The sequence below is a fragment of the Marmota marmota genome, unplaced genomic scaffold (genome assembly GCF_001458135.2).
Source record: "Marmota marmota marmota unplaced genomic scaffold, marMar, whole genome shotgun sequence".
Classification (NCBI taxonomy): domain Eukaryota; kingdom Metazoa; phylum Chordata; class Mammalia; order Rodentia; family Sciuridae; genus Marmota; species Marmota marmota.
This window is the reverse complement of record NW_026000207.1, coordinates 607434-621731: the sequence shown is the minus strand read 5'-3', so window position 1 is coordinate 621731 and position 14298 is coordinate 607434. Positions and strand designations below refer to the sequence as shown.

General features: G+C 39.3%; 1 long non-coding RNA gene across 1 annotated transcript; it reads left to right on the top strand.

The window, feature by feature from the left end:
- Positions 1 to 358: 358 nt before the first annotated feature.
- Positions 359 to 14285, top strand: LOC125612796. Its single transcript, XR_007343268.1, has 3 exons — positions 359 to 475; positions 6315 to 6320; positions 14256 to 14285. It is a non-coding gene; the product is annotated as an uncharacterized LOC125612796 (long non-coding RNA).
- Positions 14286 to 14298: the final 13 nt, after the last annotated feature.

Below are 14298 nucleotides of genomic sequence, written 5' to 3'. Positions count from 1 at the left end.
TTTTCTTCATGTAGGTGCTGACTTCCTTGACGATTTCCTCATATCTCTTCTGACTGTAGGGTGGCTCAGTGGAATCCATTTTGCTAACACCATGATTAGTTGTTTTCACACCCAGTGTGTAGGCCAGAAGGGCATGCTCACGGGTCTGCCCATTTTTGGAGATACCAGCTTCAAATTCACCAACACCAACATCAACAATCAGGAAAGCACAGTCAGCCCGAGACGTGCCTGTAATCATGTTTTTGACAAAGTCTCTGTGTCCTGGGGCGTCAATGATAGTCACATAATACTTGCTGGTCTCAAATTTCCACAGGGAGATGTCAATGGTGACACCACGCTCACGTTCAGCTTCCAGTTTATCCAAGACCCAGGCATACTTGAAGGAGCCCTTTCCCATATCAGCAGCTTCCTTCTCAAAATTTTCAATGGTTCTTTTGTCGATCCCTCCACATTTGTAGATCAGATGGCCAGTAGTGTTGGACTTGCCCGAATCTACATGTCCAATGACAACGATGTTGATGTGAGTCTTTTCCTTTCCCATTTTGGCCTTCATTTAGCGGGGTTTTCACAACACCTGTGTTCTGGCGGAAAACCCATTGCAAAAAAGGGAACTTACCTTGACTAATGATGATGATTTCTTTAGGGTAAGAATCTAGTGGTGAGACTGTAGCATCATATGGCAGGTACGTATTTGCCTGTACAAGAAAGGTCCAAACACTTTTGTAAATTGGATGCATAGTTTCTCCCTTCTGCCAGCCATGTTTGACCACTTTAGTTTCTCCACATCTGCACCAGCTGGTACTGTCAGTCTTTCTCCTAATTTTGCATGTGCTGGTGAGCATATCATACTATCCTGCTGTGGCTTTAATGTTAATTCTTGTAATGAATAATGATGTCAAGCATATATTCATGTGCTTATGTGCCATTTGGAAATAAAATAACATTCTTGAATATGAATATGTTCATATCTTGAATTTTTACTATTTCTTATTATTTTGATGGGAACTGAATTCAGAGGACTCTACCACTGAGCTACACACACCAGCTCTTTTATTAAACAAACAAACAAACTTTATTTTCAGATAAGTTCTCACTAAATTGCCTAGGCTGGCCTGGAACTTGGAATTCTCCTGCTTCAGCCTCCTGAGCATCTGGGTCTTCTGAACTTTTTAAAGCTGACTGCGCGTACATGCTCTTTACATACTCTCTATACAACTAAATTGTCAGAAGTATAATTTGAAAATCTTTTCTCCTAACTAACTTTCTCATTGTGCTGATTCTCTTGGGAAGAGCAAATTTTAATTTTTCATGAAATCTAATGTATACAAATATAATTTTTCACTCCTCATTTTCCAATTCTATTTAGGAGTAATCACTAGCCTAAGATATGAGAAAGTTTCTCCTAGTTTTTATTTGAATATCTCATAATATAGCTCTTATAATAAGTCTAGAATACTTTTCATTTTTAAAGGAAAAGTCCAATTTTCTCTTATGGATATCAGATTATCTCAGCACATTTTCATATAAATTATGCTGACATCTTAATAATCCATGAATTCATGTGTACATGTATCTGATCTATTTCTACATTGTTCCCATGACCTGTGTGTTGATCATTATATGTTATACCTCATTTTCAAATTGATTAGAATTTTGAAAATAAATCTTAGTGTTAACATTATTGATTGACTAATCACAGTTGTACACATTTATAGGGTACAATGTGACATGTTGCTATATATGTATACCATATGTAATGCTTAAACCAAGCCAATCAACATATCCTCCAACTATTTAGCTCTCATTTTATGGTAGTTGTTAAAATTTAAAATAATGTTAGACTTATAGTAAAGTTGCAAGATATAGTATAGAGAGATTTTGTATGTACTTCACCAGTTTGCCCTAAATTTAATATTTTATGTGCCATCAACAATCATCAGAAGTAGGAAATCAGTCTTGATACAACACCTGACATGAACTATAAACTCTCTTTCGAGTTCCTCAGGTTTCCACTAATGTCCTTTTTCTGGTCCAGAATCCAACCAGGATGCTCCTTAGTCTCAAGTTCATGACAATTTGTTGGTTTTCACTGGCTTTTGTGACACTTTAACTTCTCATGCTTTTGAAGAACAATGGTCCAGTGATTTGTAGAAGGTCCTTCAAGTTGGGATATATGACATTTTTGTCATGGATGGGTTGATGTTATGCATATTTTTCCAGAATGCTCCAGAAGAAAAGCACCTTTCCCAGTGGACCATCTTGGAGAGACAAGGTGCTCATATTTAAGACTACCGATATTAACCTTGGTCACTTGCTTCAGCTGGTGTTTGCTGGTTGATCTTCTCTGAAGTTCCTGTTTGCTTGTTTCAATAGGATGTGCCACTGGGAAATGCACACAGTTTTTACACAATGATAATTGTTCCAGAGGATGTACTTCAATGTGGGGAAAAAAGAGAGTGGAAGGAGCATTGTAAAAGCCTAAATATTGTCAGTATTCCCCAGAGAAACAGAACAACAGCATGTGAGTCTCTGTGTATGTGTCTGGAAGTTTAATTACTTATTTATTATAAGGAATTGGCTCATGAAACTATGGGGAGTGAGAAGTCCAAAGATCTGCCATCTGCAAGAAAGCCATGTGTGGGGAGTGTTCATTGTGAATGGCAGCAGGATGAAGACTGAGAGAGCCAGTGTTTCTGTTTGAGTCCAAAGGAAGGAAAGAGCTGATGTACAAGGCAGGGCAGTCATGAAGAGGTGTTCCCATTTAGCCATGGGAGGGTTTGTGTTCATGTTCCCCTCAGGCCTTCAACTGATCAAGGCCCACCAACATTGGGAAGGGCATTTTTCTTTACTTATTCAAATGTTAACTCATTCGTCCACAACCTGATTGTCTGACCAAATATCTGGGCATCCTGTGGCACTGTCAAGTTAGGACACAAAACTCACCATCGTATGTCCAAACATTGTCAAAGTGGCTCCCATTCTCCTCTCCCTAAAGCAAACTTAATATCCAAAATAAAGCCAGTCACAAGCTTGTAATTCCTTCAACAAGATACAAGGCAAAATGCCCTACCTCTTTTCCCAAGGAGGTAGAGCTTTGAGTGACATTTTAACAATACTGACAGCTACAATACTAAGTCAGTACACCTTATGCTACATGATAAGGGAATAAGAGAGGAAAGAAAACACAGATATTTGCAAAACACACACACAGACACAGACACAGACACACACACACACACTCAAGGCAACATAAGGAGTAAAAACTCATGATAACTACATTTGTCACTTTGGTAAACAAAGGCTGCACAGTTGCTTGCCTCCACAATGCGCTCCATGTTTTCTTTGCCTTCTGCAAGTATCTGTGGTGCTAAAGCTATTGACCTCATAGTGTGACCAACAGCTCCAGTTCTGAATTGTTCAGGCGATTCCTAATCCTGCCTGCTGACGTTGCCACAGTTTTTCATCGCCCTTAGCCAGGCACATTAATATAAAGAAGCCCAATGGGACTTACTCTTCCATACCTCCAGTTTAATAGTCCAGTGTCTCTTGTGAGTCAAGACCAACTCCCCTGGTCAGCATGGTAACTCCTGTCTTTGCTTGTTGGTTCAGAGGCCTGAAGAATTAGGCAGAAGGGAATGAAAGGAAAGGAGGAGATATGTGGGTAGGAAGAATACTAGAATAAATAGGACATTATTATCCTAGGATATTCTGACCAAGGGATGGAAAGCCATGACATTTCAGAGAGCTCCATCATGTTGGAAGTTAATCTGCATAATCCATGGAATCCCAGTGCTGTTTATCAGTGGATCCCAGGGTTTCCTCCAGGATCTGTGGGGGACAAGGGAAGGGTGACCTTCACCACCGTGGCATCTGTCAAGGGACTGAAGCCAGGTGAGTCCACACTTTCCTACAGTTAGATTATTATTTTGTTTGTCTTCATCCTGTCTTAAGGGGTCTCAGTAGTTTGCTGAGTGCCTAAGTATGCTGAGAAGCTGCTATGAAGAGTCAAAGGCTGAAGTTATGTGAGAACCCATATCTTCAAGAAATTCTAGTAAGTAGGCAGTCATTTGTTTTTATGTGGGTGTGATACTGGGAATTGAATGCAGGGTCTCTCTATGACTGGAGTACATTGCCAGCTTATTATTATTATTATTATTATTATTATTTTGGCACTGAAGAGTGAACACAGGGACACTAGGTAACTCAGCCACATCCCCAACTCCTTTTAAGTATTTTTGTATTTTGAGACAGGTTCTCACTAACTTGCTCAGGGCCTACCTAAATTGCTGAGGCTGGCCTTGAACTTCCGATCCTCCTGCCTCAGCCTCACAAGTCACTGGGATTACAGGTGTGTACCACCACACCCAGCTCCATGGTTTATTTATTATTTTTCATTCTTGAGATAGCATGTTTATAAGTTGCCCAGGCTGGCCTTGAACGTGCAGTCCTTCTGCCTCACACTCTCAAGTAGCTAGGATCACAGGAAGGCTTCAGTGCCCCAGCCCATTTGTTGTTTCAATGAATAACACAGCAGTGAGAAGGGCAGCTTCCTGCCTCTGAGCCGTCGGATGTCTTGTCACCTAGGTGGTCCAGAGATTCAGGAGGCATGAGAAGAGACTCCCAAACTTCTGTGCTGAAGGAGTTTCCAAGATTATTAATGGAAGTGCATATTGATTAATTTTGGTGATGAATTTGGTAAATGAACTGGCAAATGGGAAATACACTGCCTCATGAACACTGTGAGACTTAACTGGGTATTGGGTATTGGACCTATTGATCTTCACGTACTCACAGCTTGTTCATTTTCCTTAACACACACACTGCTGTCAGAACCATTTATCTCTGGCAATGGCTTTGCTTGTGCTTTGCAGAGATGGCATTTGTGAACCTGGTTTCATCAGATTCGGAGAGACCTTGAAGACATGACTCACCAACAGAATCAAACCCATCTAAGGACTGAACCAAAGCTCCTCAATACCATCCTGCAATAAGAGGTAGCAAAATTCTGTGGGGAACAAAGGGCTGATTCCTGATCAGAGTAAGGACCTTACAAGATGCCTCTGTAAGGTCTATATTTTGTTTGTTTTGCTCCAGAGGAAGTGCCAAGGAAAATGGTGACATGATCAAACACAAAGAAACCAACTGGGAGAAAATCACTGACTTATCTGGGGAAACGTGATCATCAGAGTAAATAAGAGAAATGCAATTACACCAAATTGGACATTTAAAAGTTCACAAATCCACATCAATAGAATGATGAAATGTATAAGGCCCCAAATGGAAACTGATAGGATGGAAAAGTCTACCTCATGGTACACTGTCCACTCATGAATGTGGGCTGAGGTCAGAAATCATCATGGTGGCTAAAAGTGTGGGAGTACCACTGGTATGGACCAGGATCTTTACACAGTTCAAAATATCACCAACTATTCCCTAAATACAAAGGAAAACTAGTAAGCATCAAGTCAAGACATGAAAGGTTAACCTGAGCAGAAATCACATAGCCACTATTCTCATACACAGGTGTCCCATTGCTCCTGCTAGAGTGCCACAAGAGGTCACATCACTTTAAAAAACAATTGTGTCTGTAGGGAACGTGTACACAGGTTTTTCTTGGCATGTTTCCCTAAGCAGTAAGCACAGCAAGTATTGCATAGCATTTATTGCATTGGGTATTATGAATAATATAGGGGTGATTCCAAATATACAGCATGTTGCATTTAGGATATACGTAAGTGTTACACCATTTTGTATTTGGGACTTGGAGCATCTGTCCATTTTGGTATCCACAGTGGTCTAGGAACTGAAGCCCTAACAGTACTGAGGGATGACTCTATACACGGATAAATAGCAAAAATACTTTCCTATTAAGTTCAGTTGTTCAGATAATATATTCATATATAATTGTATATGATAATTACATATTATAGTCACATAATACATATTCTATAGTAATATAATATCACCTTTATAATGGATATAAACAAACTAAGAGTAGAAAATACCTCCCTTAAATTGCTAATAAGTCTCACTAAAGGGATTACGTGCTCTTAAGAAGGGCTTGCTTGTGAGGGGAGTGTTAGTCCTTTTGTCCTTCTTCCGTCTGCCATGTAAGGGTACAGCGATCTTCCCCTCCAGAAGACAAGCACCCAAGGAACCAACTTGGAAGCAGAGTGCAGCCCTCACCAGAAAACAGAACTTCTGACCACCTGACCTTAAACTTTAGTGTTTCAGAATTGTGAGAAGCAAATTTCTGTTCTTTAAAAATCACCTCGTCAGTAGCATTCTATTAAAGCATCACAAAATGGACTAAGACACGTGTAAAATATGCATTTATGTATATATCTGTGTACATATATTTCACAATAAATTAGAATACATAGAATGAAAAAAGTCTCACTAAAAGAAATAAAGAAAACCTATAATACATTGTTAAATTAGTTCATCTAAGTCAAGAATAAAGGAGGAAGCATCATTGTCCATATTGTCCTTGAACATTAGACTGTAAGTGTGATCGTAGGAGCAAAGGTGACTCCATTTTTTTTATGACTCCATCCTGTAAAACAACCATGCCAAGTAGAAGAGTCATGACTGGAGCAAGATGTTCTTTTCCTTTTGCTATAGAAACCTTTAAGAACATGGAACTACCTAATGGGGCATTGTTTCTGTAACTAGGGTAACAGGCTCTGTTTCTGTAACTGGGGTGACTGGGCTAACTGGGATTGGTTAGGCTTCCCTCTGCCTGACTGCACACTCCAGCTTCTGTAACCTGGCTGGCTTGCATTGGCTGGACCCCCGAACATCCCTTTTGCGGTTTTCAGGCTTATAAGGAGGGCCCTTGCAGTTGTTCGGGGCTGATCAGGGGAACAGCTTTATGTTCTGCTCAGCTGCCACCGGTGTGCTTCAATAAAGGCTTGATTCGATGATACGTGAGTGGTCTGGAAGTCAGTTTATGAAACCCTGGGACAAAGCTTTAACTATAACATTTGGGTGCTCGTCCGGGATCCATTTCTTCCCTACCCTCATGCCAAATTTGCCTCCAATGACGGGCCTTTGGACCTCGGCCCTGGAGTAGAGGGGAGCTCCTGAGAGACATTCCTCAGCCTCACTCTGAGGACGACTCCAATCCATCCTAGGACGCTCTGAAAAGCCTCCTGCCGGCTGTCAGTTCTGGTGAGTCGACTCTTCTGGGGGAAAAGGTCAGATTGGATGCAGTGGCTTACACCTTCCCCGGGACAGGACTAGACGTTGTCCCTGTCTCCCTGGAGGCCTCCCTGTGAGACCTCATCTGTCTGGGGGCAGGAAGAGACGTGGTCTCTGTCCCACTGGAGGCCTCCCTGTGCGACCTCAGCGATTGTTGCTTGTCTTGTGTCTGTTCTGCTGTTTGTCATTTGTCCCGTGTCTGCTGGCTGGCTGTTTGTCTTGTGTTTGTCTATCCGAGTGTTGTGCTGGGCCCTTTTCTTGTTCCCATAACCGCCCTTCTTTCATCAGGACTCCTTCGCTCCACCAACATCAGAGACAAGGAAGTTCTACAGAGATCTCTACTGGACCCCTTTAATTTGTTTTCTTAACACTTTTCAGGACTTTGTCTGTTGGTTTGTTTTTGTTTGTTCCCTTTATGTTCTGTGTTAATTTCTACCTGAGTTTGTTTCTAATGGGAAAAAATGGTTAAACTGGTTTTAACTGTGCTCACTACAGCTTGCATTAGAATGTAAAGTGCTGCCAACAGGAATAAAAATTGTCAAAAGTAAAGGCTAAAGGTAAAAAGAAAAAGGCATTCTAGAGATTGTCTTCATTTAGAAACTGGGCCAGATGGCCAACTGGGTAAATCATGTCACTTCCTATAGAGGACAGATTAAAACTAAAGTGTTTTATAAAATTATTATTCCTAAATTGTATAACAAAAAGCATAATTTTGGCTTTTGTCTCTCAGTATTTGCAAGCATAAATAACTCCCAACTACTAAAAAATGGTCTAAAGATTTTTCAATGTCAGGCTAAAAGTTGGTGGCCCTTATCCAAGAAATGAGAAAAACCAGTTTAAAATGGAACCCCACCCTGGGGGACTCTCCCAAGGAGACCGATGAAGCTGCATCTCTGGGAAGTTCCTCCAGGGAAAAGTAAGCCCCCTTCGTTTGTCTATGTTCCCCCAACTCTCTTCAGCGTTCATGAACAGGACCACCTCAGGAAAAAGGTCAGAAAACTTTTAAAATTCTATATTTGTTAAACTCATAATTTTGATCCAATATGCCTAGGTTAATGTTTTTCTGATGACACTCTGCTTTATTCTAAGGCCAATTTACAAGGGTTAACTCACAATCTAACAGGTTTTAAAAAAAATAAGCTACAAGGCTTTTGTGTGTCTGTTTGCTTTGTGGGTGCACCGGTGTACTGTCTGTCTATGTGTATTGCCATGTCTACATATATTTGGTACAAAAACTTGACATATGAGCTCATAAATTAAAATTTTTAAAAAATGGATCCAAATACTTTTGGTTAATATAATTTAAAAGGTTCAATTTAAATTGGAAAAATAAATAAAAGTACAAATGTCTTTAAAGTTACTAATGCACAGTTTTGTTTCTAGATGGTTAAACAGCTGTTAAAATGTTAATGTCTATAAAGTGTCTGATATCCATTGTCTCTAGGATTTTTATTCAACAAAAAAGATTACTAATACTATTCAATGCACTTGTCTGATGCCTTGTTTTTTTAAAAAAAGATACATAAATTTATCTAAACGTACATAAAATTAATCATGGTTGTGTTTGTTAGAGACATCTAATTGGTACAAAGTTAAAAATGCTGACTGTTAAATATAATATCAAGTACTTTTAACTCCTTAAATTCCATAAGGTAAAATGCTTAAACAATGTTGGTGTTTTCACAAATTGGTAAACTAAAAAAGAAATTTGAAATTATTTTGTGTTATTATAAAAACAAGGTTACTCTAAATTACAAAGTCCCAACAAATATAATTCTACATACAAGGAGTCAAGAGGTTTCAACTGTATTTCAACTAAAGTACTGTAAATAACAAATGTTTCATCTTATTAAAATGGATTAATTTATCTAAACTCAAAAGTTTATAAGGGTTATTTCAAGGTACAAACAAAAATATCAATGGGTTAAAAAATTATTAAAGGGGCTGGGGATGTGGCTCAAGTGGTAGCGCGCTCGCCTGGCATGCGTGCGGCCCGGGTTCGATCCTCAGCACCACATACAAAAAAAACAAAGATGTTGTATCCGCCGATAACTAAAAAATAAATAAATAAAAAATTATTAAAATGTTCTAAATATAAAAATATATTTAACGAAAAATGTTTCCAGGTAAAAAGTCTTTATGTGATAAAGTATAATTATAATGCATTTAAGTAAACAACAAAAGGGTCTAATTAAGTAATATAAAGGTCTATAAATAAAAGACAAATATTAAAAGGTTTATATGTAACTAAGTTGGTTATATATGTAACACAAATATTTAAAACTATTCAAGGTTGTTCCCTAAGGACAAATAATAATGTATTGATATATTTATATGTTAAAATGACAAAAACTTCTAAAAATATTAATTATATTATGTCTGTTAAGGTTTATTCCCTAGAACAAGTAATCTTGGAGAAATTAAGGTTTATACATCTGTGGCTAAACAGCAACTGTTATTTTAAAATATTGTCCTACATTACAAAGTCTAGATTTTCCTTTAAAAGCTAACCTTGGTTAATATAAAAACATCAATAAAAGTGTGGTACATTACTCTTCTTTACAGATTAAATATGTTCATATCTTTCAGGTATACAAGTCTTTAAGGAAAAAGGTTTAAAGAACATTTTATCAAGCGGGTAGTCTCCAAACTAAAATTGTCTGTAATGGTAATTTATACTTATAAAGGTAATAGATTTTATTGGGGATTTATATTATTTGATGTTTAGTAACCAAATCTTATGTTACCTTTTACACTAAAATATAAAAAATTAAAGATATTTTAAAAAGTAATGAAAGCCTAATTTTTTAAAGGTTAAATAATATAAAACATTTGCCACTTTTCCACATAAAAAAATGTTAAGGGCTCTCAGCCTTTCCTTAATTAATGTTTCAGATGTATGTCATATTGTACTACTAACATTCATGCAGAGTCAGAAAACAATATATGTAAACTTTATAAAATGATACTAAAAAAAGACAAAGATCAACTTTAGAACTAAAACACTTTACCTAAGATTGTTAAGAGCCCTGCCTTACCTGAGATAAGGCTCTGCCTCTCACCTTACAACTTGTCAGAATAACTTCAAAGTAGGCCAGATTTCAGTTAATTTAAAGTTATATTCAAAGATTAATTTTATTGGAAAGATTACTGTGATCTCAAATAAAAATATAATGTATAACTCAGGCAAAGTTCAAAATTATATACAAGCAAAATATGTTTTTCTATTGTTAATTTCACTTGGTATTTTCATTATAACTAAAAAAATGTGACCACTACACTTAGAGCAACCAAGAAAGAGACCTTTACTGTGACAATGTCTGATTAACATGAGAGAGAGAGAAAGAGAGAGAGAGAGAGAGAGAGAGGCAAAAGAAAGAGAGAGAATGGAAAGTAGAGAGAGAAAGGAAAGTGCAAGAGGGGGGGAGGGAGAGAAGGAAAAAGAGAGGAAAAAAGTGAAAGGGAAATGAGAGAAGGGAAAGTGAGAGAAAAAGGAGAGAGCAAGAGAGGAGGACCTGGCAAGAGAGAGTTTTTATAGCCAAAAATCTAATGGGGTCTCTGGGTCTGCAAGCTGCCTTGTTGGCGTACAGTGATTGGATCACAGTAGATGCTAAGGTGTCATCTTCTGCCTTCAGGCAGGTCTTCAGCATTACATAAATTAATACATAAAATAAGGATATTGTGTTATGTAAAAATCAACTGTAAAGTTATAAGCATTAAAGTTAAAGCCCAGCATTCTTACTTTAAACTGGTAAAACTGACTTGCTGGATGTTTAAGGCCAAATTTAAATATTAAGGTTAAAATAAAGGGGCCAAAGAAACCAATATTTGGCTCTTGCCCTCTGAGTCAGCCTGAACCCAGGACAGGGGGAAGCTTTGCAACTCCAGGCCACATAACCTCCTGATAAGGGAGATTAATGAGACCCCTGGAGAACAGAAAGCCAATGAGTGTCCATGCTGCAAAAGAGGAGGGTCATTAAAAAGGGGAGACATGCCTGATGCTTCCAAGGGAAGACATATGGTCAGCAAGACCTTGACCCATTCTAATGCAGATGACACTAACAGAACTAAAATGCTGCTCACAAGTTCCCCAAGAATGTCCTCCGAGGAAACTCAGCTGACTCTTATCAATAGATAGGAATAAGTTCAGTTTTACCAGTTTGGTCTTAAACACTTAGCAAAAAACAGTTAAAACCAAAGCACAACCATTCCCAGACATTTAAAAAGAAACAACCGTTATTTTAATGTAACTTAAAATGTGCACTAGTGTGAGCATCCTCAAAAATAAGTAAAACTGGAGGCAACAAAGAAAAATTCTAGACAAAAATGCCTGATAACTATCAATAAAAAACTGCCAGAAGTTTTTAGTCAGTTTAAAGCCCACAGATCTTCCTAACTTCCTACACAAGTAGATGTAATCAATGTTTATTAATATAATTATATAGCCCTAAGTAACAAAAGGATCTTTACTGAACACAGAGGTCATGCCAAAAAGGTATTTGTTTCAAAAATCAGATGACATTAACTAATTTAAATAAATGTTGTGTCTACATTCCTGATAATTCTTACAATGTTAAAAATTTATATTCCCTAAAAAAGTGCCTTATTAGGCTTTGTTAGGCCTTGTTATGGGGACATTTTCTCAGGTCTTCCACCTCCTTGTAAACAAATATTAATTTCTGTCATTTTCATATTCATGGACAGATTCCAGATGCTACAACTGCTATTTTGTATTAATCTTACTTCAGCACTCATGTCTTTTTGTTTCTCTCATAGAAGTGCCCACCCCAGATGAATTTATATCCTGTTCTTCCTGAACCAGATGTTTTACCATGGACTCCTTGACCCACTCAGTTTCTAAAAAAGGACTCCAAACTGCTTGCCCACTGCACATCGCCCCCTTTAACCTGGAAGTAGCAAGAACGGTCATTGCCCTTTTCCCTTATGGCAGTTGGAGGTCCCTAATATTAGAGGAAAAATTAAGGTCAACATAGATGTTCACCAATATGTCTAGCTCAGGAAGATGTACCTGGGAAACTACTCCCAAGATCACCCTGGGTGATCTCCCATAAAGAGACACTTGCTTCCACAACCCAACTTACAAGTGGGACAACTCCCCTTTCACCAAAAATTGTGCTTCCCGGGTCCCACTTCAAACTCCTTGCCTATATCTCCAAACTGTCAATAACTCTGAACTATGTAACCCACTATTTTGATGGAATAAAAGGGAAAGAACACCTGGACTTATTAAAAGGCCAGAGCCCACTGATTTATCAACAGAGACTGGCTGCCCCCATTTTAGTTCCCCTCCTGGCTGGTTTGGGAAGTCCCTCAGCCATCAAATAGATATAGATTTAGAAAAACTAGAAAGGTCAATCTCCAAACTAAAGGTTTCAGTAGACTCTCTGACAGAAAGAGTCTTACAAAACAGATGAAGTCTAGATGGTCTCTTTCTGAAACAAGGAGGACTTTGTATGGCTCCAGGAGAAATTTGTTTCTCTGCAAACCATTCTGGGGTAATAAAGAACAGTTTGGCGCTTGTGAGAAACAGGTTAAAGGAAAGAGATGAAGCACTAGAAACTTCAGGCAATTGGTTCCAAAACCTATTCTCATGGTCCCCTTGGTTGACTACCATCATTTCAGCCGTAGTTGGGCCCCTAGTACTTCTCCTGATTGGGATTACTGTAGGACCCTGCCTCTTAAAAACCCTCCTAAACCATATACACAAGAATGTAGGTGAGGTCAGACTTATGGTCTTGCAAGCCCAGTACAGTCCCTTAGACACAGAAGGATGGAAAAAAACCTGAGGCCTAATGATGTGCAAGATTGACATCAAACCTACTAAAACCAGTGGAGAATGTGATAGTAGGAGCAAATGTGACTCCATTTTGTTTTATGACTCCATCCTGTAAAACAACCATGCCAAGTAGAAGAGTCGTGACTGGAGCAAGATGTTCTTTTCCTTTTGCTATAGAAACCTTAAAGAACACGGAACTACCTAATGGGGCATTGTTTCTGTAACTAGGGTAACAGGGCTCTGTTTCTGTAACTGGGGTGACTGAGCTAACTGGGATTGGTTAGGCTTCCCTCCGCCTGACTGCACTGTCCCGCTTCTGTAACCTGGCTGGCTTGCATTGGCTGGACCCCCGAACATCCCTTTTGCGGTTTTCAGGCTTATAAGGAGGGCCTTTGCAGTTGTTCGGGGCTGATCAGGGGAACAGCTTTATGTTCTGCTCAGCCACCATTGGTGTGCTTCAATAAAGGCTTGATTCGATTATATGTGAGTGGTCTGGAAGTCAGTTTATGAAACCCTGGGATGAAGCTTTAACTATAATATAAGAACTACTTTTTCAGTTATGACAAAAAGGGACCAAGAATGGGAATGGGAATTGAATCTTCCCTCTTCTCCTGAACTCACTAAGGCAACTCCTGTGACAGCACCATCACAATGGATCCCCCTGTGAGCATCCTGATCAGTGTGGGACCCACCCTCGAGCCCACCTTCACAGCATGTAGTTTCTACCCTTCTCTCTCCAGTGGAACCACTGGATTCTGACAAGAGACTGTGCAACTTAATTACTGGGGCGCATGTGAGTAAGGAAAGCAGACAGAATGTGGGGACAAAGCTGTTGCAATGTCACCTGTGCTGATATATCCCAGTGCCCATAAAAGTGCCTGACCTACGTGGGTTAGGAAATAAATACTCTTGAAGCAGCAAATGAATAAGACCTTGAGGTACTCCCACCTATTTGAACCACTGTGGTTGCTTCTCCAAACTCACCCCCATGCTGTCTGATGTTAGTCCAGGTATCCTAGGAGTTCTCAGGCATTAAGACAATCACACTTGAAGCCCACGTATCGACATGATTGAAACCCACAGGGCCGCGGGCTCCACTCCTCACTTAGCAGGTCTCTGTGTTTTCTGCTCAGGCTCCCAGGGGGTCACTGCTTGTTCCAGGGTGAGGCCTGTCCCACTTGTTTCTGCCTCTCCTGAAGGGCTTCTCACGGGGACAGGCTTGCAGAGACATGACAGCCCCCAGGTGTGGGCCCAGGTGATCTCCAGTCCCCATGCTGGCACTGTCACTGCACCTGCAG